The sequence below is a fragment of the Pseudophryne corroboree genome, chromosome 10 (genome assembly GCF_028390025.1).
Source record: "Pseudophryne corroboree isolate aPseCor3 chromosome 10, aPseCor3.hap2, whole genome shotgun sequence".
Taxonomy (NCBI): Eukaryota; Metazoa; Chordata; class Amphibia; order Anura; family Myobatrachidae; genus Pseudophryne; species Pseudophryne corroboree.
This window is the reverse complement of record NC_086453.1, coordinates 328,912,813-328,939,753: the sequence shown is the minus strand read 5'-3', so window position 1 is coordinate 328,939,753 and position 26,941 is coordinate 328,912,813. Positions and strand designations below refer to the sequence as shown.

General features: G+C 46.1%; 1 protein-coding gene across 4 annotated transcripts in view; it reads right to left on the bottom strand.

Moving 5' to 3' along the window:
* SMIM35 (small integral membrane protein 35) overlaps positions 1–26,941 on the bottom strand; it is a 117,675-nt gene that overhangs the window by 50,138 nt on the left and 40,596 nt on the right. The window lies entirely within an intron of this gene.

The following is a 26,941-nucleotide window of genomic DNA, read 5'->3' as shown; positions in this document are numbered from 1 at the left end:
GCTTCCTTTGTTCTCACAAGGCTTCTGTACATACAATTAGGCCTGCCTCTCAGGAGCAGTAAACGCATATCTTTTGGGAGGATTTTGTATCCCCGATCTGGATAGGTTTTATGGCAGGAAGGCTGAGAGGTGGCTGGCGTGTTGGTCTGTGTCCAGATCCAGAACTGGGGTTTCCCTGCTGTGAAAAGCAAACACTGTCCCAGGAAGTTTAATCTCCAAAAAATTCTAGTTCACACCTCGTCAATGCTTACACAATACAAATATAGTTTTGAAAATGGCAAAACATACATTCATGAAACATACATTTTGGTCACGGATTAGTTATTACTCATAGGACTGTGAGCACAATTTTCCTAGGGAACACAAAATGCAGACAGTCACGACTTGTGACTTTGAGGAATCGCCGTAACCCATGGCAATGCCACACCTCTCTCCTAAGTATGGCGCAGGGAGATAGTGATCATCCATCACATACGTCCCTGTGCCACGGTGACTACCTCATCACCTTGCTGGAAGAGTCCATTCGCATTCCTGTGCTCTGACCCTTTTTTGTGTCAAATAGTGAATGTATACTGCTGCAGAATTAGACTCCATCTTAGCAATTTACCATTACCCCCCGGCAACCTTGTTCAACCAGATGAATGGGCTGTGGTCAGAAATCACTGTGAAGTCTCTTCCAGAGAGGTATGGCTGCAACTTTTGAAATGCCCATACAATAGGTAGGCATTCCTTCTCAATAGTGGCATATGCTATCTCCTGGTGGAGCAGTTTTCTACTCAAGTAGAGCAATGGGTGCTTATTTCCCTGCCCATCTACTTGACTGAGGACAGCTTCCAGACCATAGTTAGAGGTGTCAGTCTGCACAATAAATAGGCGCTTAAAATCTTGCCTCACAGGAGACTGAGCTAGGGTGGACTTCAGAGCCTGCTCACAATCTGCTGTCCATGGAACTAGATTTGGACACTTCTTTTGGGTCAGGTCAGTTAGGGGCTAGGCAATGGCACCGTAATTGGGTACAAATTTACGGTAGTACCCTGCAGTCCCCAAGAATGACCTGACTTGTTTCTTATCTCGCGGGGTGGGTCATGCTGTGATAGCCTCCACTTTGATCAGTTCTGGGTGCAGAATACCTACCCCTACACAGTGTCCCAGGTATTGCACCTCACTTATCCCAAGCTGGCATTTTTCTGGCTTGATAGTCAAGCCTGCCCCAGTGATTTTGCTCAAAACACTATCAAGGTGTCTCAGGTGTTACTTCCAGGTCTGGCTGAACACAGCAATCTCATCCAGATACGTCACCCCATGTCATCCTGGCCTTCCAGTAGGTCATTAACCAGGCGCTGGGAAGACACCAGGGCATTTTCATCCCAAAGGGCATGATGAGGAACTCAAACAGGCCAAATGGGGTGATAAATGTGGACCTCTTGCAGGCTTCAGGCAACAATGGGATCTGCCAGTACCCTTGGCTGAGATCCATGACAGTGATGTAGCGTGCCTGGCCAAGCTGATCTAGCAGTTCATCTATCCTAAGCATGGGTAGGCAACAAATACAGTGGCATCATTTAACCTCCTATAGTCTACACAGAAACGGGTGCCCCCACATTTCTTTGGGATCAGTACCACTGGGGCAGCCCAAATCTGTGAGACTTTTGAAACACCCCTAGCTGGAGCATCTCATCAATTTTCCTTCTTATTTCCTCCAACACTTCTAGGGAAGTGCGATATGCCGTCTGTCTGAGGAGGATCTGATTACATGTGTTCATATGATGGGGTAAATTTACAAAGATGGGTGTTCTATTTAAGATGGGATGTTGCCTATAGCAACCAATCAGATTCCAGGAATTATCCTCTAGAAGGTGCTAGATACATGAGAAGCAGAATCTGATTGGTCGCTTACTGTGGGCAACATCCCATCTTAAATAGAACTCCCATCTTAGTAAATTTACCCCGATGTGTCACTAGGTGAGTCTTGCCAGACTTCCCTGTAAAATGTGCCTGATATGGGTGTAGTGTGTCAGCTAGCTAATCTAGCTATACTGCTGACAGAGTAACTCGCGATAGGGGGAGGGGCCAGCCACTAGCAGGTGCGTGTATGAGGGTTTGGGAACACGATCAGGAGAGAAACAGGCACAGCAGGAGAACGGACAGCAACAGAGTGGGCACGCAACCTCTCCAGCCTGACGCATCTTTAACTGCATTTCTTACCCAGCCAACTTCTTTCCTCTAGCCCTGCATGCACCCTTGGATGGACACATAACTCTGGCCGGTGTCACCCCACTTTGCTGGGCGTCTCACAGTGCCCAGGGTATGTTCAATGCTCGCCCCGCCCTTGTCACACCTCTGACACACAAAATATAGCCATGCCGCATATCATTGGATTCAGCTGGATCTGTCTGTGCGACTTAGTACATTTATATGCCTCATAGAAACATAGAAACATAGAATTTGACGGCAGATAAGAACCACTTGGCCCATCTAGTCTGCCCCTTTTTTATTTTATCCTTTAGGCAATCTCAACCCTTTTTTAACCTTAATTCTTTGTAAGGATATTCATATGCCTATCCCAAGCATGTTTAAATTGCCCTACAGTCTTAGCCTCTACCACCTCTGATGGGAGGCTATTCCACTTATCCACTACCCTTTCTGTGAAGTAATTTTTCCTTAAATTTCCCCTGAACCTCCCCCCCTCCAGTCTCAATGTATGCCCTCGAGTTCTAATACTTCTTTTCCTTTGAAGAATGTTTCCCTCCTGAACTTTGTTAAGACCCTGGATATATTTGAAAGTTTCTATCATGTCCCCCCTTTCCCTTCTCTCCTCCAAACTATACATGTTAAGATCTTTTAGCCTTTCCGGGTAAGTTTTGTGATGTAGGCCATGCACCATTTTAGTTGCCCTTCTTTGTACACTCTCTAATGTATTTATATCCTTCTGGAGATAGGGTCTCGAACACACATTTCCCAAGGAAAATAATGTAAAAAGGACATGTACAGTACGTGGAGCATTTTTACAGATCAAAGTCTGTTGTTGGTTTTTTATGTGTCAAAATGTATTGTACAGTGTATATTTTGTGAAAATGTGCTTGAAAAGTGTACTTAGAATTGAATTCCGACATTTTCATTTTCAGCTTGGCCAAAAAAAAACAGCTCTAAATTCTTTGAGAGTTTTAGAGCCGTTTCTTCTTAGGGTCCATAAGGTCCACAGGGATTACACTGGGGTGTAGGTGGTTGGAGCTGACCCGGGCACCAAACAGTTAAAAGCTTTAACTCCCAGGATACACTGGTCCCTCCTCCCCTACTAAAACTGGCTAGCCTGGGGCTGGGGTGATTCCAGCCCCAGGCTAGCCAGTTTTAGTTTGGTGCCGCCAGTCAGACGCACCTTTAGATAGGGGGCTGCTTTTAAGCAGCCCAAAGTTTTATGTAAAATTTTAAGTAAAATTTTATGATTTATTTTATTTTACTAGTATTTTTGTTCAGAGCATGCAGCGCTAGGCAGTCCTATAGGACACCGGCGCTGATCCTCCTACAACCCCCGTGCCGGTGCTGCCTCACTGGTAAGTGGTCGAGTGTATCGGCGAGCACCACCGGAGCCCTACTTGCAGACACAGCTACTCTGGGGACCCAGGCAGCAGCCGGACACACGGGGGGACAGGTAAGGCATTTCCCTGCTTGCGGGGAATTGTGTATTTAGCATCCATTACGCTTCAGGTTGCGGAGACCACCGGAACCAACTGATGTGGGACGTCTGGATTATCTGTAGCACCACTAGGCCACCAGGGTATTGGGGACACTTAATGAGGCCAGGGCCAGTTTGCCCGAGGGGATAATGTCAGCACAGGGGAGGTCAGCTCTTCACCAATAGCCTCTCCCCCAGCTCAGAGCGCAATTCCACAGAGGCTTCCCGCCTCTGAGCTGCTTCTCCTCACCCTCCTCCCTCAGTGAGACACTCAGCAGCAGTTTTAACAGGCTGCAGCTGAAGCAAGTCTCAGGAGAATCGGGTCCAGTCTCCCTGTATACCTCTCATCCGGGCCAGGTTATACAGCGCTAAATCCTACCAGCCACTGAGGCTTTAGTAGTTGATTCAGTGCCCATTGCAAATTTAAATATGCATTGCATGTGACTTTTGCCAGTCTGCTGACTGTGATATATACAGTGATAAAATGGAGAGTGAAAAAGTGCCAGCCAATCAGCTCCTAACTGCCATTTTTCAAACACAGCCTATGACATGGCAGTTATTATTAGGAGTCAGGAGCAAGTGCTGACATCTGGTCCAGACTGAAGGACCTGCCAACGATTACTGACATGTCGTCTACTGTCACTGCATATGATTCTGTCACCATTGAAAGAATGGTGGAGGATTATATGAGTGACCGCATCCAAGTAGGCACGTCAGACAATCCGTACGTATACTGGCAGGAAAAAGAGGCAATTTGGAGGCCCTTGCACAAACTGGCTTATTATTTTACCTAAGTTGCCCCCCCTCCAGTGTGTACTCCGAAAGAGTGTTTAGTGCAGCCGGTCACCTTGTCAGCGATCGGAGTAGGAGGTTACTTCCAGAAAATGTGGAGAAGATGATGTTCATCAAAATTAATTATAATAAATTCCTCCGTGTAGACATTTACCAGCAATTGCCTACAGAAAGTACACAGGGACCTGTGATGGTGGATTCCAGTGGGGACGAATTAATACTCCGTGAGGAGGAGGATGTACACAGTGAAAGGGGTGAGGAATCGGGGGATGAGGAGGAGGTGGACATCTTGCCTCTGTAGAGCCAGTTTGTGCAAGGAGAGATTTGTTGCTTCTTTTTTGGTGGGGGCCCAAACCAACCAGTCATCTTAGCCACAGTCGTGTGGCAGACCCTGTCGCTGAAATGATTGGTTTGTTAAAGTGTGCATGTCCTGTTTATACAACATAAGGGTGGGTGGGAGGGCCCAAGGACAATTCCATCTTGCACCTCTTTTTTTATTTATCTTTGCATCATGTGCTGTTTGGGGACTATTTTTTTAAGTGCCATCCTGTCTGACACTGCAGTGCCACTCCTAGATGGGCCAGGTGTTTGTGTCGGCCACTTGTGTCGCTTAGCTTAGTCACACAGCGACCTTGGTGCGCCTCTTTTTTTCTTTGCATCATGTGCTGTTTGGGGACTATTTTTTTGAAGTGCCATCCTGCCTGACACTGCAGTGCCACTCCTAGATGGGCCAGGTGTTTGTGTCGGCCACTTGTGTCGCTTAGCTTAGCCATCCAGCGACCTCGGTGCAAATTTTAGGACTAAAAATAATATTGGGAGGTGTGAGGTGTTCAGAATAGACTGAAAATGAGTGGAAATTATGGTTATTGAGGTTAATAATACTATGGGATCAAAATGACCCCCAAATTCTATGATTTAAGCTGTTTTTTAGGGTTTTTTGTAAAAAACACCCGAATCCAAAACACACCCGAATCCGACAAAAAAAATTCGGTGAGGTTTTGCCAAAACGCGTTCGAACCCAAAACACGGCCACGGAACCGAACCCAAAACCAAAACACAAAACCCGAAAAATTTCAGGTGCACATCACTAGTAAAATGTGCCTGATATGGGTGTAGTGTGTCAGCTAGCTAATCTAGCTATACTGCTGACAGAGTAACTCGCGATAGGGGGAGGGGCCAGCCACTAGCGTGTGTGTATGAGGGTTTGGGAACACGATCAGGAGAGAAACAGGCACAGCAAGAGAACGGACAGCAACAGAGTGGGCACGCAACCTTTCCAGCCTGACGCATCTTTAACTGCATTTCTTACCCAGCCAACTTCTTTCCACTAGCCCTGCATGCACACTTGGATGGACACATAACTTTGGCCGGTGTCACCCCACTTTGCTGGGCGTCTCACAGTGCCCAGGGCCAGTGGCGGATCTAGACTTAACTTTTAGGGGGGGCGGTTTAAGAATGATAACTCCTCCCCCTAATCATAGCCCCTCCCACTTAGTAATACCCTTCCCGGTCGCTTCTAAAATTTCCTATTGTTGCCATTACTAATAAAATGTTGCCAGTTAGTGGAGAGAACCCTGCGCACTGGTGATACAGACTGGCGAATCGCCATTCCTTCCATCAGAGGTGGTAGAGGCTAAGACACTAGGGCAATTTAAATATGCATGGGATAGACATAAGGATATTCTTACAAAGAAATAAGGATCAAATAAGGTTAGAGATAAAAATAATGTAAAAAAAAAAAAAAAGGGGCAGACTAGATGGGCCAAGTGGTTCTTATCTGCCGACAAATACTGTTTCAACAGCACACAGATTGAGCCGAAATTCACATTATAGCACACTGAATGAGCCGAAATTCACATTATAGCACACTGAATGAGCCGAAATTCACATTATAGCACACTGAATGAGCCGTAATTCACATTATAGCACACTGAATGAGCCGAAATTCACATCGTAGCACACTGAATGAGCTGAAATTCACATTGTAGCACACTGAATGAGCTGAAATTCACATTGTAGCACACTGAATGAGCTGAAATTCACATTGTAGCACACTGAATGAGCCGAAATTCACATCGTAGCACACTGAATGAGCCAAAATTCACATTATAGCAAGCAGAATGAGCCAAAATTTACATTATAGCACGCTGAATGAGCCGAAATTCACATTATAGCACACTGAATGAGCCAAAATTCACATTATAGCACGCAGAATGAGCCAAAATTCACATTATAGCACGCTGAATGAGCCAAAATTCACAATATAGCAAGCAGAATGAGCCAAAATTCACATTATAGCACACTGAATGAGCCAAAATTCACATTATAGCAAGCAGAATGAGCCAAAATTCACATAATAGCACGCTGAATGAGCCGAAATTCACATTATAGCACACTGAATGAGCCAAAATTCACATTATAGCACGCAGAATGAGCCAAAATTCACATTATAGCACGCCGAATGAGCCAAAATTCACAATATAGCAAGCAGAATGAGCCAAAATTCACATTATAGCACGCTGAATGAGCCGAAATTCACATTATAAGCAAGCAGAATGAGCCAAAATTCACATTATACTGTAGAACGCTGAATGAGCCAAAATTCACAATATAGCAAGCAGAATGAGCCAAAATTCACATTATAGAACGCTGAATGAGCCAAAATTCACAATATAGCAAGCAGAATGAGCCAAAATTTACATTATAGCACGCTGAATGAGCCAAAATTCACTATATAGCAAGCAGAATGAGCCAAAATTCACATTATAGAACGCTGAATGAGCCAAAATTCACAATATAGCAAGCAGAATGAGCCAAAATTCACATTATAGAACGCTGAATGAGCCAAAATTCACAATATAGCAAGCAGAATGAGCCAAAATTCACATTATAGAACGCTGAATGAGCCAAAATTCACAATATAGCAAGCAGAATGAGCCAAAATTCACAATATAGCAAGCAGAATGAGCCAAAATTCACAATATAGCACACTGAATTAGGCAAAATAATGCAGGGACATAATGCAGGGAGAAGAGGGGGGAGAAATGGGACACAGGGGACACAGGGGACCCAGGGGACACCCCCTTCCCCCACCACCACACAGACACACACACAGACAAACACACACACACACACACACAAGACACCTACTCATAGATGGCACACACTGGAGGCCGGGTCCCGCCGCGGTATTGGGAACTGGTGGAGAGCGGTGCAGCGCGGCAGGGGACGAGGAGAGAGAGAGAGCGTCCTAACGCGCGTACAGGGAGGAGGGGGCGTGGTCAGAACAGAAGCTGCTGTACGCGCGTGAGGACGCTCTCTCTCTCCTCGTCCCCCGCCGCGCTGCACCCCTCTCCACCAGTTCCCAATACCGCGGCGGGACCCGGCCTCCATCCCGGTGGCGGTATATCTAGGGGGGGCGTTCGCCCTAATCGCCCCCCGCTAAATCCGCCACTGCCCAGGGCATGTTCCATGCTCGCCCCGCCCTTGTCACACCTCTGACACACAAAATATAGCCATGCCGCATATCATTGGATTCAGCTGGATCTGTCTGTGCGACTTAGTACATTTATATGCCTCGAACACACATTTCCCAAGGAAAATAATGTAAAAAGGACATGTACAGTACGTGGAGCATTTTTACAGATCAAAGTCTGTTGTTGGTTTTTTATGTGTCAAAATGTATTGTACAGTGTATATTTTGTGAAAATGTGCTTGAAAAGTGTACTTAGAATTGAATTCCGACATTTTCATTTTCAGCTTGGCCAAAAAAACCAGCTCTAAATTCTTTGAGAGTTTTAGAGCCGTTTCTTCTTAGGGTCCATAAGGTCCACAGGGATTACACTGGGGTGTAGGTGGTTGGAGCTGACCCGGGCACCAAACAATTAAAAGCTTTAACTCCCAGGATACACTGGTCCCTCCTCCCCTATTAAAACTGGCTAGCCTGGGGCTGGGGTGATTCCAGCCCCAGGCTAGCGAGTTTTAGTTTGGTGCCGGCAGTCAGACGCACCTTTAGATAGGGGGCTGCTTTTAAGCAGCCCAAAGCTTTAAATTTTATGATTTATTTTATTTTACTAGTATTTTTTTCAGAGCATGCAGCGCTAGGCAGTCCTATAGGACACCCGCGCTGATCCTCCTACAACCCCCCTGCCGGTGCTGCCTCACTGGTAAGTGGTCGAGTGTATCGGTGAGCACCACCGGAGCACTACTTGCAGACACAGCTACTCTGGGGACCCAGGCTGCAGCCGGACACACGGGGGGACAGGTAAGGCATTTCCCTGCTTGCGGGGAATTGTGTATTTAGCATCCATTACGCTTCAGGTTGCGGAGACTACCGGAACCAACTGATGTGGGGCGTCTGGTTTATCTGTAGCACCACTAGGCCACCAGGGCATTGGGGACACTTAATGAGGCCAGGGCCAGTTTGCCCGAGGGGATAATGTCAGCACAGGGGAGGTCAGCTCTACACCAATAGCCTCTCCCCCAGCTCAGAGCGCAATTCCACAGAGGCTTCCCGCCTCTGAGCTGCTTCTCCTCACCCTCCTCCCTCAGTGAGACACTCAGCAGCAGTTTTAACAGGCTGCAGCTGAAGCAAGTCTCAGGAGAATCGGGTCCAGTCTCCCTGTATACCTCTCATCCGGGCCAGGTTATACAGCGCTAAATCCTACCAGCAGAGCTGGATTAAGGCATCGGGGGGCCCGGGGTACTTAAGACAGGGGGGCCCTAAGGTGTAAATTTTATATATATATATATATATATATATATATTATACACGCTGTATCATTTGAAGTAGGGGAGTATCGGGAAGTTTGGATAAATTATCTATTATATATATATATATATATATATATATACACACACACACATATACTGTATATACATATATATATATATATAGTGTATATATACATACATATTTGCATATACAGTACTATATATATATATATACAGTGGTCGAAGTGGAAATTTTTAAGTGGGGGTATGCAAAAGTCAAGGCGCGCTCCAGAAAAGGGGGCGTGGTCACCCAAAAAGGGGGCGTGGTCATCCAATAGGGGCGTGTCCCATGTAGTAAACCCTTTATACAATATAGTACTGGTGCCCCTTTCACATTATAGCACACTGAATGAGCCGAAATTCACCTTGTAGCACACTGAATGAGCCGAAATTCACCCTGTAGCACACTGAATGAGCCGAAATTCACCCTGTAGCACAATGAATGAGCCGAAATTCACCCTGTAGCACACTGAATGAGCCGAAATTCACCCTGTAGCACACTAAATGAGCCGAAATTCACCCTGTAGCACACTGAATGAGCCGAAATTCACCCTGTAGCACATTGAATGAGCCGAAATTCACCCTGTAGCACACTGAATGAGCCGAAATTCACCCTGTAGCACACTGAATGAGCCGAAATTCACATTGTAGCACACTGAATGAGCCAAAATTCACATTATAGCACACTGAATGAGCCAAAATCCACAATATAGCACACTGAATGAGCCGAAATTCACATTGTAGCACTGAGAGAGCCGAAATTCACATTATAGCACACTGAGAGAGCCGAAATTCACATTATAGCACACTGAATGAGCCGAAATTCACATTATAGCACACTGAATGAGCCGAAATTCACATTGTAGCACACTGAATGAGCCGAAACTCACATTATAGCACACTGAATGATCCAAAATTCACATTATAGCACACTGAATGAGCCAAAATCCACAATATAGCACACTGAATGAGCCGAAATTCACATTGTAGCACTGAGAGAGCCGAAATTCACATTATAGCACACTGTGAGAGCCGAAATTCACATTATAGCACACTGAATGAGCCGAAATTCACATTATAGCACACTGAATGAGCCGAAATTCACATTGTAGCACACTGAATGAGCTGAAATTGTGACAGCAGGGAAAGCCAGAGTGACAGCAGGGACAGGGAGAGAGAGTGACGACAGGGAGAGAGAGTGACGACAGGGAGAGAGAGAGTGACGACAGGGAGAGAGAGAGTGACAGTAGGGACAGGGACAGTAACGACAGGGAGAGAGGGTGACAGCAGGGGAACATTACCTGACTGCGGTCGGCGGAGGCACTCATGGGCAGCGGCGGTGGTAAGGAGGCCTTTGGTGCGGTGAGGTCCCTCTGACCGCCATTTTTTGCGGGTGAGCGGCTGGCAACGGTGAGCGGCGGGCGCCTGGTGGCAGTGAGCGGCTGACTATTGCTGTATTGATCATTGGTGGCCAGTGGTGCCAGTAATATAAACATTGCTGGCCTGTGTCAGCAATGTATATATTACTGCTTTATTGATCATTGGTGGCAAGTGGTGACAGAAGGAATATATACATTGCTGGCCTGTGCCAGCAATGTATACATTACTGGCTAAAAAAAAAAAAAAGCATAACCATTGGTGACCAGTGGTACGGTATATACATTGCTGGCCTATGCCAGCAATGTATATAACCGAGGCCAACAGCTATATGCAGCGCTGCGTGTGAAGGAGGGAGCCTGGAGCCCTGAGCGGCAGCTGACTGAGGCCGGAGGGAGCAGAGCAGACGGACCGCGGCGGGGAGAGTGCAGGGCGGCTGGCGGCTGTGAGCGAGAACAGCGCTCTACACAGCCGCAGGCTGCAGCTTTACTTCATCCTATTGGTTGGCCGTAGCTCATTTAGCTCTGCTGCGCCGGTGGCTGGGCTCGCTGTCACCTGTCAGTGGGGAGGGGAGCGCAATGCATGGAAGTGCAGTGCCGCGGAGCAGATCGATTTAGAGATCTGATCTCCGGCGCATGGCGGGGGGCCCTTTTCTGACAGGGGGGCCCGGGGTACTTACCCCCGGAAACCCCCCCTTAATCCGGCTCTGCCTACCAGCCACTGAGGCTTTAGTAGTTGATTCAGTGCCCATTGCAAATTTAAATATGCATTGCATGTGACTTTTGCCAGTCTGCTGACTGTGATATATACAGTGATAAAATGGAGAGTGAAAAAGTACCAGCCAATCAGCTCCTAACTGCCATTTTTCAAACACAGCCTATGACATGGCAGTTATTATTAGGAGTCAGGAGCAAGTGCTGACATCTGGTCCAGACTGAAGGACCTGCCAACGATTACTGACATGTCGTTTACTGTCACTGCATATGATTCTGTCACCATTGAAAGAATGGTGGTGGATTATATGAGTGACAGCATCCAAGTAGGCACGTCAGACAGTACGTACGTATACTGGCAGGAAAAAGAGGCAATTTGGAGGCCCTTGCACAAACTGGCTTTATTTTACCTAAGTTGCCCCCCCTCCAGTGTGTACTCCGAAAGAGTGTTTAGTGCAGCCGGTCACCTTGTCAGCGATCGGAGTAGGAGGTTACTTCCAGAAAATGTGGAGAAGATGATGTTCATCAAAATTAATTATAATAAATTCCTCCGTGCAGACATTTACCAGCAATTGCCTACAGAAAGTACACAGGGACCTGTGATGGTGGATTACAGTGGGGACAAATTAATACTCTGTGAGGAGGAGGATGTACACAGTGAAAGGGGTGAGGAATCGGGGGATGAGGAGGAGGTGGACATCTTGCCTCTGTAGAGCCAGTTTGTGCAAGGAGAGATTTGTTGCTTCTTTTTTGGTGGGGGCCCAAACCAACCAGTCATCTTAGCCACAGTCGTGTGGCAGACCCCGTCGCTGAAATGATTGGTTTGTTAAAGTGTGCATGTCCTGTTTATACAACATAAGGGTGGGTGGGAGGGCCCAAGGACAATTCCATCTTGCACCTCTTTTTTTATTTATCTTTGCATCATGTGCTGTTTGGGGACTATTTTTTTAAGTGCCGACACTGCAGTGCCACTCCTAGATGGGCCAGGTACTTATAGGAGCTTATACAAAAGTGACGGCCTGCACCCATCTTCAACGGGAACGAAAATACTAACTGAACAGTTTGGATGCTTCATCAAGAGCTATTTAAACTAACAAAGGGGGGCAGTGAACCAAATAGGAATAAAGAAATCTGCTCCCCCAACACAGAGGTATTGTTTCTGCAGGCAAAGGGAATAGGAAGCATATCCACAGCAACAGAAGATAATTCAGAACAAAACCAAATAAAAATAGGCAGAGAGAAGAACATAGCTAGGAACAGAAAAAGCACAAACAAAACTCTAAAAGCTATGTGTGCAAATGCTAGGAGCTTAGGAAATAAAATCCCAGAACTAACTGCAATAATGACAAGGGATGATCTAGACATTGTGGCAATTACAGAGTCATGGTACAATGAAAATCATGACTGGGACATAGCTATACCGGGATATACTTTGTTTAGGAAGGACAGAATTGGAAAAATCGGGGGAGGGGTAGCAATGTATGTAAAAAATGCCATAAATACTACATTAATACAAAGTATTGAAGAAAAAACTGAGGCCCTTTGGGTGACCATAGAAACAGGGGAAAAGTTGATTATTCGTATTGGCGTGATATACAGGCCACCAGGTCAGGAAGAGGAACTTGACAAGAACCTATTGCAGGACATAACTAAAATGGCATTAAAAGGAGAGGTAATAATCATGGGAGACTTTAATCTTCCTGATGTAAACTGGGAGGTGTCTGTTGCTAGTTCCACTAGAAGTAGGAACATTTTAAATTCCCTTCAGGGAGCATCCCTCCACCAATTGGTGAGGGAGCCCACTCGGAAAGACGCAATATTAGACTTAATACTTACAAATGGAGACAGATTATCAGACGTAAAAGTGGGTGAAAACCTCGGATCCAGTGATCATCAAGCAGTATGGTTCAGCATTAAGACAGAGACTGACTCGTCCCATACAAAAACAAAGGTGTTGGATTTTAGGAAGGCTGATTTTGTAGGGATGGGAAAATGTGTAAGCGATTCTTTGGCAGAGTGGAGGAACTTGGAAACAGTGCAGGAGAGGTGGAAAACATTCAAATGTGCAATATTGAAGGCAACAGACCTTTGTATCAAAACTGTTAGGAAAAACATAAGGAAAAGGAAGCCAGTGTGGTTTGCAAAAGAAGTAGCAAATATTGTGAGAGCAAAAAAGATGGCTTTTAGGAAATATAAGCAGACACAAAATAATGAAGACAAAAAGATATATCTTGTTAGACAGAAGGAGACAAAGAAGGTAATCAGATGTGCAAAGGCACAAGCTGAGGAGAAAATGGCCCAGTCAGTGGGTAAAGGAGGCAAAACTTTTTTTAGGTATATAAGCGAAAAAAGAAAAACAAAAGGCGGAATTATAAAACTAAAGACGGACACTGGGAATCTTGTTGAGGGAGACAATTTAATAGCAGATCATCTTAATGATTATTTTTGCTCAGTATTTACTACTGAAAGAGAGGGGAAGGGGCCACAGTTAAGTTGCAGGGATATTCAGGAAAATGAAACAAGTACATTTACAGAGGAGAAGGTCCTAACAGAACTCTCAAAGCTGAAAGTGGACAAATCTATGGGGCCAGATGGGATACATCCAAGGATACTAAAAGAACTTAAAGAGGTGCTGGTAGCACCATTGACAGAATTATTCAACCAGTCATTAGCTACAGGAGAAATTCCAGGGGACTGGAAAAGAGCAAACGTAGTCCCACTGCACAAAAGTGGAAGCAAGGAAGAGGCAAACAACTACAGACCAGTGAGTCTTACATCAGTAGTAGGGAAATTGATGGAAACACTCTTAAAAGAAAGAGTTGTAGATCATCTCAAATCCGGCAATTTACTGGATCCCAAACAGCATGGATTCACTGGGGGAAGATCATGTCAAACAAATCTTATTGACTTTTTTGATTGTGTGACTAAAGTGATGGATAAAGGTGGAGCCATGGATATAGCTTATCTTGACTTTAGTAAGGCTTTTGACACAGTTCCACATCGCAGACTGCTAAATAAACTTGAAAGTTTGGGATTGGATATTAGGATTATTGAATGGATAAGATCTTGGTTGAAGGATAGAAAACAGAGAGTTGTGGTAAATGGAGTGCATTCACAGGAGGGAAATGTTACCAGTGGAGTACCCCAGGGATCTGTACTTGGACCAGTGCTTTTCAATATCTTTATTGGTGACATTGCAAATGGGATTAAAGGGAAAGTATGCCTTTTTGCAGATGACACAAAGGTATGCAACAGGGTAGACACACCAGGTGGGGTAAAACAAATGATTGAGGATCTAGGTAGACTAGAGGAATGGTCAAGAGTCTGGCAATTACAGTTTAATGCCAAAAAATGCAAAATCATGCACTTGGGTCTCAAAAATCCTAAAGCTAAATACAGTATTAATGGCACTATACTGGAAACTACTGAGGAGGAAAGGGATCTAGGAGTCACTATTTCAGATGACTTAAAGGCAGGTAAGCAATGTAACAAGGCAATGAGGAAGGCTAGTCAGATGCTTGGCTGCATTGGGAGAGGAATCAGCAGCAGAAAGAAAGAAGTAATAATGCCACTGTATAGGTCATTGGTACGGCCTCATCTAGAATACTGTATTCAGTTCTGGAGGCCATATCTTCAAAAGGATATTAATACATTAGAAACTGTACAAAGGAGGGCAACTAAAATGGTGCATGGCCTACATCACAAAACATACCCAGAAAGACTAAGAAATCTCAATATGTATAGTTTGGAGCAGAGAAGAGAAAGGGGCGACATGATAGAAACTTTCAAATATATGAAGGGTTTTAACAAAGTCCAGGAGGGAAACATTCTCCAAATGAAGAGAAGCAATAGGACACGAGGACATGCACTGAGACTGGAGGGGGGGAGGTTCAGGGGAAATTTGCGGAAAAATTATTTCACAGAAAGGGTAGTGGACAAGTGGAATAGCCTCCCATCAGAGGTGGTAGAGGCTAAGACAGTAGAGCAATTTAAACATGCATGGGATAGACATAAGGATATCCTTACAAAGAAATAAGGATCAAATAAGGTTAGTGATAAAAAAAAAAATAATATATAAAAAAAAAAAAGGGGCAGACTAGATGGGCCAAGTGGTTCTTATCTGCCGACAAATTCTATGTTTCTATGTTTCTATGTTACTTGGGTCGCTTAGCTTAGTCATCCAGCGACCTCGGTGCAAATTTTAGGACTAAAAATAATATTGTGAGGTGTGAGGTGTTCAGAATAGACTGGAAATTAGTGGAAATTATGGTTATTGAGGTTAATAATACTATAGGATCAAAATTACCCCCAAATTCTATGATTTAAGCTGTTTTTGAGGGTTTTTTGAAAAAAAACACCCGAATCCAAAACACATCCGAATCCGACAAAAATCCGAAAGGGTGGTTTTGTCAAAACGCGCCCTAATCCAAAACACGACCGCGGAACCGAATACAAAACCAAAACACAAAGCACAAAAAAATGCCTGCTGCACATCTCTATTATCATTCTTTATTTATATGGCGCCACAAGGGTTCCGCTGCGCCCAATTACAGAGTACATATGCACATAATCAAAACAGGAAAACAGTGACTTACAGTTGAAGACAATATAGGACAAGAACAGGGTAACTAAGCATAACTACACCAGTAGACGACATAGAGATAAGTTTCAAGGTGGCCAAAAAACTGCAGGATTTGGGCAGTTGAGGTTAATTAAAGTAAAAAAAGGATAAGCATATGAGGGAAGAGGGCCCTATTCGTGAGAGCTTACATTCTAAAGGGGAGGGGCAGACAGACAGGGGTGACACAGATGGGGTAGACCAAGCATGGGACAGAGGGTTAGGATGAGATTTGGCTGGGTTTGGTAAAGAAGTGGGTCTTGAGAGCTCGTTTGAAGTTTTGTAGGGAGGTGGAGAGTCTGAGGGGGAGAGGTAGGGATTTCCAGAGAAAGGGAGCAGCACGTGAAAAATCTTGGAGGTAGGAGTGGGAGGAAGTAATCAGAAGACAGGAAAGTCAGCGTGCATTAGCAGAGCGAAGAGGATGGGTGGGAGAGTAAAGGGAGATAAGGTCACAGATGTAAATGGGAGAGGAGTGGGTGAGTGCTTTGTAAGTGAGTGTGAGATGTTGAATTGGATTCTGAAAGGGAAGGGAAGCCAGTGAAGGGCTTGTAGGAGAGGGGAGGTGGATGTAGTGAGGAAGATGAGCCGGGCTGTAGCATTGAGGATAGATTGGAGTGGAGAGAGGTAATTGTCAGGGAGGCCAGTTAGGAGATTACAGTAATCCAGTATGGAAATAATCAGTGAGTGAATAATGGTCTTGATATTGGAAATGTTTTTGAGATGAAAATGACAGGTTTGTGAAAGGTGCTGAATGTGTGGTTTGAAGGAGAGGGGGGAGTCAAGGATTACACCAAGACAGCGTACTTGGGGGCTAGAGGAGATAGTCATGCCATCAATGGATAATGAGATTGTGGGAGGTGAGGTTGTGCGGGAGGGTGGGAAGATGACAGCTCAGTCTTAGACATGTTGAGTTAAAGAAAGCGCTGGGACATCCAGGAATAGATAGCAAAGAGACAGTTGGAGGTACGAGTGAGGAGAGCTGGGGAGAGATCAGAGGAGGAAAGGTAGATTTGAGTGTCATCGGCATAGAGGTGATATTGGAAGTTAAAAGAACTAATGAGTTCACCTAAAGAGGACATATGGGCCCTCATTCCGAGTTGTTCACTCGCAAGCTGCTTTTAGCAGCTTTACACACCCTAAGCCGCCGCCTACTGGGAGTGAATCTTAGCTTCTTAAAATTGCGAACGAAAGATTCTCAAAATTGCGACCACACACCTCTTAGCAGATTCTGAGTAGCTCCAGACTTACTCGGCATCTGCGATCAGTTCAGTGCTTGTCGTTCCTGGTTTGACGTCACAAACACACCCAGCGTTCGCCCAGACACTCCTCCGTTTCTTCAGCCACTCCCGCGTTTTTCCCAGAAACGGTAGCGTTTTTTCACACACACCCATAAAACGGCCAGTTTCCGCCCAGAAACACCCACTTCCTGTCAATCACATTACGATCACCAGAACGAAGAAAAAACCGTGAGTAAAATTCCTAACTGCATAGTAAATTTACTTGGCGCAGTCGCAGTGCGGACATTGCGCATGCGCACTAAGCGGAAAATTGCTGCGATGCAAAAAAATTTACCGAGCGAACAACTCGGAATGACCCCCATAGAGAGAGAAAAGGAGAGGACCAAGAACAGAGCCTTGGGGGACACCAACAGTTAGTGGAAGTGGGGTGGAGGTAGTGTCATAAGAGGAGACAGAGAAGGAATGATCAGAGAGGTAGGAGGACAGCCAGGAAAGGACAGTATCACTCAGACCAAAAGAGTGAAGGATTTGCAGAAGGAGAGGGTGGTCCACAGATCAAAAGCAGCAGAGAGGTCAAGAAGAATAAGCAGAGAGTAGTGGCCCTTAGATTTGGCTGCATAGAGGTCATTGCAGACTTTGTGAGGACAGTTTCAATGGAGTGAAGAGAATGGAAACCAGACTGGAATGGGTCAAGCAGTGAGTGAGAGGAAAGAAAGGCAGTGAGGCGATTATAGACAATACGCTCAAGGAGTTTGGAGGCAAAAGGGAAGAGAGAGATGGGTCGATAGTTGGAGAGAGTGTTTGGGTCAAGGGTAGGAAGAATAGGGGAGACAAGAGAATGCTTTAAGGAAGAGGGGGCAGTGCCTGATGAAAGGGAGAGATTGAGAAGGTGGGCAAGATGGGAACAGGCAGAAGGAGAGAGGTAGTGGAGGAGGTGGGAGGGGATTGGGTCAAGTGGGGAGGTGGTGGAGGGGGAGGAACAGATGAGTAAATTACAGCAACTCGCAGATTAGTAGATTGGTAGAGGCGTATCGCATGGACCTCAAATGTAGATAATGTAAGGGATGGTTCTGGAGGTATAAGATGGTATGTGTAGCTAGAGGGTAATAGCAGGGCCGTCTTTTTGTATGGGCTCAATGGGCTCTTGCCCAAGGGCCCCAGGAGTATAAGGGCCCTAGGCTGATAGCTGAGGGTCCCCTCTTTCCAGGGGTACCAGATTTTTGAAAATCGGCCTTGGGGAACCGGAGATATCCAACGTGAAAGCAGTGCACCCATCCGAGCCTGTTAATTGCTCTTCCCAGCCAGAAATCTCAGGTTCTGTCTGACATAGAGTTTTTCTGAAGGTATAATCCAAAAGCTGGCACTCTCCCCGTATGCTGGACACTGGCAGATTGTCTCTACTGTGCCGAGAACCAGAGATATCAGCCTTCCAGCAGCTGGTCCCTGCTCCAGCTCCACACGCCTGGTATACAGTTTTACATATTCATTGGAGGATTGCTCTGGCTCCTGATTTCTGATCCCCAAGTCCCCAGAACCTTCTGAAAGGTGGGACTCTCTAGTTTTTTTATCCCAGAGCTAAGAAATATATTTTAAGGAACTTGAGATATCTGCAGTCAAACAAGCTGCCCTCCCACCAGAAAATGATGAATATTAAGCCCACTCCACTATCCATCCTTCCCCTGCGTATTAAACACCCCCTACCGCCCCGGAAGTCATGTACCAGGGCGCCTTCATTCAGCCCAATGCCCCCTTGTACAGTTTAGTGTTCTCCCTCCCACCCCATCTGTGCAGTAAAGGAGCAATTAGCAGAAATTACTGCTCCAGGTCCTACATGCTGAGCGGAAGATAGAACACCCCCTACCGCCCACGGGACATCAAAGCTGCCGCTGATAGCACACCCCACCCCTACCGCTGGAGGATGTGTAGGGGGCCCAATGCATTGCTGTGCCCAGGGGCCTACACTGCCGTTAAGACGGCCCTGGGTAATAGGATCCCAAAACCACCACCGTGGTGACCCCTGGGTCGGAATGTGAGGCCCCCAGCAGAGAGAGCAGCAGGAGAAGTGGTGTCATAGGGAGCAATCCAGGTTTCTGTAATGGCAAGGAGATGCAGGGAGTTGGAAATGAAAAGGTCATGAGTGGGGGCCAGTTTGTTGCAAACAGATCTGGCATTCCAGAGGGCACAGGATAGGGGGTAGTAGTTTGTGGGAGAGATGTGAATGAGATTATCAGGATTGCTGTAGCGTTGAGGTAAGATTAATTTGGAAGGAAGGGATATAGAGGGTGTAATGATGGTGCTGGGGCCTTGGCTAGGAAGGGAGACTGCAGGAGTGAGGCAGGGAGGGAGTGTAGTATGATAGTGGTGGAGGAGAGGTGAGGTGACAGGCAGAGGAGGGAGAGAGCAGGGTTGAGTGGTGGGGTAGAGAGCCTATGAAGGGGCAGAAGTAAAATTGTAATGGTGAAACAGAAGAGGAGGGGAAGGGAGGCAGAGGGGAGGATGGTAGACAGAGGAGAGGAGAGAGGATGAGATGTAGGAGACTGGGAGAGAAGGATAGAGGTGGTAGCAGGGGACAGAATAAAGGATTAGGAAGACAAGTATTAATGGGGGATGTTGCCAGCCTGGCCATAGTGTGGAAGGGGTAAAATGAGAATAGGATGAAGAGTGGTGGCTGAATGAGAGAGCAGTGAAATTGCAGAAATAAATATGATTAGCAGGAATTTAAAATGTGGTTATTGTATACAGGGTAACAGTAAGGCAAATGTTTTGCTGATGTTGGATGGAAAATTACACAGTGTATGCAAACAACAGGAGCTGATTGGCTGGCACTTTTCACTCTCTAAGCGATGATGCATCTAGCCCTCTGTCTTTTTTCTAGCTTTCAGTTGTACCTGTCACTTTCATTCCTTCATAACCCTAACATACCAGGTGTGCAGGGGTTCATTGTACCTCACATTTACTATATCTGTGCGGGAGCCACATGGGCAAAACATCTGGATCTGAATTTTTATCGTGCGCTCTACATAAGAACCAAGAGCGTACATTAGCCGACTTTGCGAAAAGCCCAATGTTTGCAACAATAGCTGCAAAAATCGGCCATTTTGCAGTTATCGCCTCCCATTACATCCCGGCCTCTGTGTGAATCACAGGTGAGATGTTTAACCTCATAGGGATTTCCTGTGGTAGTGGAGGTGAAAGTAGTTGTTGGTATAGTAAGAGTTTATAATTCAATTGTTTACACCCTGTACATCTTGTGCAATGAAAAAAGGGCATCACTGTTGACGTCAGCTGAGATTGCTTTTAATGAGCCCTGCCTTAATGTGGTTTCTAACCAATTGTTGCTTTAGGGGTACATTTACTAAGCAGTGATAAGAGCGGAGAAGTGAGCCAGGGGAGAATTTGCCACATCAACCAATCAGCACTGAAGTAACATCTATACTTTGCATACTATAAAATGAAACAGAGCTCCTGATTGGTTGATGGGGAAATATCTCCACTGGCTCACTTCTCCGCTTTTATCACTGCTTAGTAAATGTACCCCATAATTCCAAGACTTTTTTGAAGACTATGGGGCCTGATTGACAGTTGCACATAGGCCATATACACGATTTCCTGCATGTGCGCGCTCACGAGGCAGAACGAGGAACGAGTCAGTGGGCACAGATGCGGTGAGTGGGTAACGCAAGGAAGCCTGGGAAAGCTGGTCCGGGATGTCAGTGGTGGCAGGGGGCACACACAGAACGTGCTTGTGCAACTATCTGGCTTCCACTATGCAGGATACTTTCAATGTGACCAAGACCTTGTCCATACAACAACTGTAACACCATATGTTCCTGAACGGATACAATAAATAAGGTATTGTAGACATTGGACTTTACTACATCAGACATTTATTTTATTTTCTCTCCCTCCCCACTATACACACCAACAACAGTAACAATCTCTCATTTTTACTGCCTACCATACCGAGTATTTGGACACTTCCTCTGTACTCCTTTTCAGATCAATAGAATGCAGCAGTCTATCTCCTTTATCCTAATTTCTCATGTTTATGCTGATTATCTGGTTATGGCAGTTTATGACAAGTGAAGAGACGGGTCATCTAAGGGTGTGATACCATTTACTGGTGGTGAGGATGCTGGCAGTCATATGACAGAAGTGAGGTAAGTATACTTACCTTTCCCACCAACTCCCCTAATCCTAACCTTCCCCGGTGGTGCCTAACCCTAACCCACCCTTCCGGAACCCTAAACCTAACCCTCCCTCCCCCGCAACCTAACCGTAACCCTCTCCGGGGGTGCCTAAACCTAACCTTCCCACCCTGCAACCTAACCTTAATCCTCCCCCAGCAGCCTAACCCTAACCCTCCATCCCCCACAGCCTAACTCTAACCAGCCCCAGTGGTGCCTAAACCAAACACCCCTCCTCACCCCACCCCCGCAGCCTAACCCTAAACCCTCCAGGGGGGCTGCCTAAGCCAACCCCCCCCCTCCCCTCCCCGCAGCCTAAACCAAACCCAACGCATCCCACCTTTCCCCTGCAGCCGAATCCTAGCCCTCCCCAGTGGCGACTTACCTTTAACCCCACCCCCACCCCCCGCGGCCTAAACCTAACCCCTATCATACTTATGTTCGGGATGCCAGCGGTCAGTATTCCGGCACTGGCATTTCGACTCATGTCAAAGTCCCGGTCTGTATTTTGCCCGTGTGATGGAATTCCTGAGCCACGATTTTGACTGCCAGCATGCCGAATCCTCCTTTAATGACTTAATTGTGGGAAATCTCTTAGGGAAGGTCAAATGTATAATTATTCTAAAACCATTAGTTTAATAATTACACTAGAAATGTGGCTTCCTGCTCTTTTAGGGGCATATTTACCAATGTTAGTTTGTAGGAAATCCCCTGAAAACAGCTGGTTTTGGGGGATGACAGCAAAAGGAATGTATCCCCTAAATGGAGAGACTCACAGGAGATATCTCTGATATCTGCCACACTCCCTTCACTTCTGCTCGCAAAAGCAGCCACCAATTACTGTGAGCATTCCGGAGCTCAAGTGGGCAGCTGCGGAGGAGGAGGAGGAGGACCATCTCGTTATGGTATGTGACCTTTCTTGTTATCCCCTGTCACTGGTATTTGTTTTGCATTAAAAATAAAAATGCAAGTACAGTACAACACCAGTACACCACATTGGGCATGCAGTTATACCAGTGACTGCACTTTTACTGGCATTTATGAGATCACTTGAGAACACATAGAGGGGAATTCAGTTGATCACGGAAAAAAAATTTGCACATAAAAAATATGGGACTAAACCGTGATTTATTACCCGATTGTGTTACCGGGCAATTCAATTGCTGCCTGTTTTTTTGCACGAATACTGACCTGTTTTCACGCAAAAAAACGCAGGATCCGAGATAAGATCCCCGATCCATATGTTTTCACGGCCGCAAAAATTAGTCAGTTATCAGGGATTTTTTTCGCCTGCCTCTAGGTAGGTGGGAAAAAAATACCCTATACTGCCGACTACCGGGGCTAATTGAATAAGCCCCCGGATATCAATTAGCCACAATAATTTCCCGCAGCTAACTGAATTCCCCCCATAGCCTTTCACAATGCATTCAACTGATGTAATGCAGGTGAACGGAGCATGCAGAATTGGGAATCACCCCTGCTGCAGCAACACTGCTGAATGCAAATGGCTATGGGAGTCAGTGGTCACAAAGGTTTCCATCATCACACCTGTCTTCACCTGTTCTACTGTAAATTGATACCACTGGGTATGATTCCTGTTATTTTCGTTCTCACTGTATTTGTCTGATGCAAGTAATAAAAGTTGAATTTATAAAAATATTCTTGTAATAGGACTGTACCTTGTTTCCGTAATGGTTCTAGTAAATCTGACTGCAAAGCTCACCATTTATTTGCGTTACATTTGTTTTCTTTTGTCTCCCTTAATCCCTTATCTCCAAACATAGCTCCCCTGCTAATATAATTGCAGCCTGATCATCTTTTCACAATACAACAGCTTTCGGGCGAGACCTAATGATGAAAGATGTGTATGACATAATTTGGGGCGATATATGATGTCATTGGGAGCGTGGCCAGAATTCAGGAAAGGTAAGAAAAATATGACAGAGAGCAAACACAATTTAATACATTTGCTTAAAGACTGCACAAACTGTGTGTAGCCAGCGTTGGTGCTAGGTTACTCGGCGCCCTCTTGCAAATGATAAATTTGCACCCTCCCATATGTAATAAAGGGACAGCACGCTCCAAAGGCACATCAAAGGGGTGTGGTCTCACAAGGAAGGGGTGTGGCCACACAACAGTACCCCAAATTCAACTTACGCCACACAGTAGAACAATCTTAAGGGCCGTACACACGGGGGAGATGTGGGAGGAGATGTGCGCTGAGCGATCTATCACAGACCGCTCAGCACACATCTTTCCCCCCGCTCAGCACAGCGTGATGTGTGTTGAGCGAGGGGGAAGGACGGGGGATGGGGGGGGGGGGCGCTCATTTCACTCAGCAGTGAAATGAGCGATGTGCTAGATTGAGCCTAGATGCAGGCCAATCTAGCACCGGCGATAGCGACACATGGGGCTGCGCACCGCTATCGCTGTGGGGCATGCACACGGAGAGATCCGTGCTTAAGTTCTAAGCAATCTAGTCAGATTTCTTAGATTTTAAGCACGGATCTCTCCGTGTGTACCCCCCTCTAATTCACATTACTCCGCACACAGTGCCCCTGATTCATATCACACCACATAGTAATATCCTTTATTCATGTTACACACAGTAGTGCCCATTATTCATGTTATGGCACACAGCAGTGATCCCTAGTCACGTTACGCTACACAGTAGTATCCCTTATACACGTCACGCTACACAGTACTATACCTTATACACAATGCCCACAGTAGTGTTCATTATGTACATAATGTCCACAGTAGTAGTGCCCCTACCACATAACACCACCAATAGTAGTGTCACATGTAATGCCTGCAGTAGTGCCCCTTACACATAATGCCCACAGTAGTAGTACTGCACATAATGCCCATAGTAGTAGTGTTCCTTACACAAAACACCCACAGTAGTAGTGTTCCTTACACAAAACACCCACAGAAGTAGTTCCACACATAATGCACACAGTAGTAGTGCCCTTACACATAATGTCCACAGTAGTAGTGCCCCTACCACATAACACCACCAATAGTAGTGTCACATGTAATGCCTGCAGTAGTGCCCCTTACACATAATGCCCACAGTAGTAGTGCCCCTACCACATAACACCACCAATAGTAGTGTCACATGTAATGCCTGCAGTAGTAGTGCCCCTTACACATAATGCCCACAGTAGTAGTACTGCACATAATGTCCACAGTAGTAGTGCCCCTACCACATAACACCACCAATAGTAGTGTCACATGTAATGCCTGCAGTAGTAGTGCCCCTTACACATAACACCACCAATAGTAGTGTCACATGTAATGCCTGCAGTAGTGCCCCTTACACATAATGCCCACAGTAGTAGTACTGCACATAATGTCCACAGTAGTAGTGCCCCTACCACATAACACCACCAATAGTAGTGTCACATGTAATGCCTGCAGTAGTAGTGCCCCTTACACATAACACCACCAATAGTAGTGTCACATGTAATGCCTGCAGTAGTAGTGCCCCTACCACATAACACCACCAATAGTAGTGTCACATGTAATGCCTGCAGTAGTAGAGCCCCTTACACATAATGCCCACAGTAGTAGTGCTCCTACCACATAACACCACCAATAGTAGTGTCACATGTAATGCCTGCAGTAGTAGTGCCCCTACCACATAACACCACCAATAGTAGTGTCACATGTAATGCCTGCAGTAGTAGTGCCCCTTACACATATTGCCCACAGTAGTAGTGCCCCTACCACATAACACCACCAATAGTAGTGTCACATGTAATGCCTGCAGTAGTAGTGCCCCTTACACATAATGCCCACAGTAGTAGTACTGCACATAATGTCCACAGTAGTAGTGCCCCTACCACATAACACCACCAATAGTAGTGTCACATGTAATGCCTGCAGTAGTGCCCCTTACACATAATGCCCACAGTAGTAGTACTGCACATAATGTCCACAGTAGTAGTGCCCCTACCACATAACACCACCAATAGTAGTGTCACATGTAATGCCTGCAGTAGTAATGCCCCTTACACATAACACCACCAATAGTAGTGTCACATGTAATGCCTGCAGTAGTAGTGCCCCTACCACATAACACCACCAATAGTAGTGTCACATGTAATGCCTGCAGTAGTAGTGCCCCTACCACATAACACCACCAATAGTAGTGTCACATGTAATGCCTGCAGTAGTAGTGCCCCTACCACATAACACCACCAATAGTAGTGTCACATGTAATGCCTGCAGTAGTAGAGCCCCTTACACATAATGCCCACAGTAGTAGTGCCCCTACCACATAACACCACCAATAGTAGTGTCACATGTAATGCCTGCAGTAGTAGTGCCCCTACCACATAACACCACCAATAGTAGTGTCACATGTAATGCCTGCAGTAGTAGTGCCCCTTACACATATTGCCCACAGTAGTAGTGCCCCTACCACATAACACCACCAATAGTAGTGTCACATGTAATGCCTGCAGTAGTAGTGCCCCTTACACATAATGCCCACAGTAGTAGTACTGCACATAATGTCCACAGTAGTAGTGCCCCTACCACATAACACCACCAATAGTAGTGTCACATGTAATGCCTGCAGTAGTAGTGCCCCTTACACATAATGCCCACAGTAGTAGTACTGCACATAATGCCCACAGTAGTAGTGTTCCTTACACAAAACACCCACAGTAGTAGTTCCACACATAATGCACACAGTAGTAGTGCCCTTACACTGACACCCACAGTAGTAGTGCCACACATAATGCCACATGTAGTAGTGCCCTTTACACATATGTACGCAGGAGGGGAGAGCGGGGAGGAGTGCGGTACTTACATAGGAGATCAACGCCAGGTGGACTAGTGACTGAAGAACCACTACACACTGCCATCATACAGGTGCAGGCAGCGGGGAGGAGAGAGGAGGGAATGAAGTAGCTGACACCAGGAGAGCCGTGCATCACACCGCTGGCACCACTGCCTGTCATACAGTTTGATAGGTACAGTGGCAGCCGGCAGCAACAGCAGAGCGGGGAGAGCGCCTCTCCAGCCTGGCGCCTGCAAGTTTCTTCCTGGCAGAACTGCTGTTCCTCCAGGTATCTTTTCCAGGCAGAACCACTGTCCCTCCAGGTTTCTTCCAGCCAGAACCGCTGTCCCTCCAAGTTTCTTCCAGCAAGAACAGCTATCCCTCCAGGTTTCTTCCCAGCAGAACCGCTGTCCCTCAAGGTTTCTTCCCGGTCACATTGGAGAAGTCCTTTACATTTTTGAAAGACTCCTCCTAAGATTCTGATAATGCCTATGCACACTTTGGGCTTGATTCGGGTTTGTACACAAACCTGATGGTTTATGTACAAATCCAATGTTTGGGGGTCTGCGCAGCCATGTGCAGAATGGGTCTTGCGATATCACCCGCAGTCCCCTCTTAGCCGTAGCATGCTTGACATGCAGAGTTTTGGGTGCAGATCGGGAGCAGCAACTGGCTCCATTCTTCAAAACAGGGGCTTGTTGGGCTCAGGGTCTGCATCATCCAATGCAGGATCAGCAGGTGCTTGCTTAATGTGCTACATGCCCCTCTGCCTGCAAAG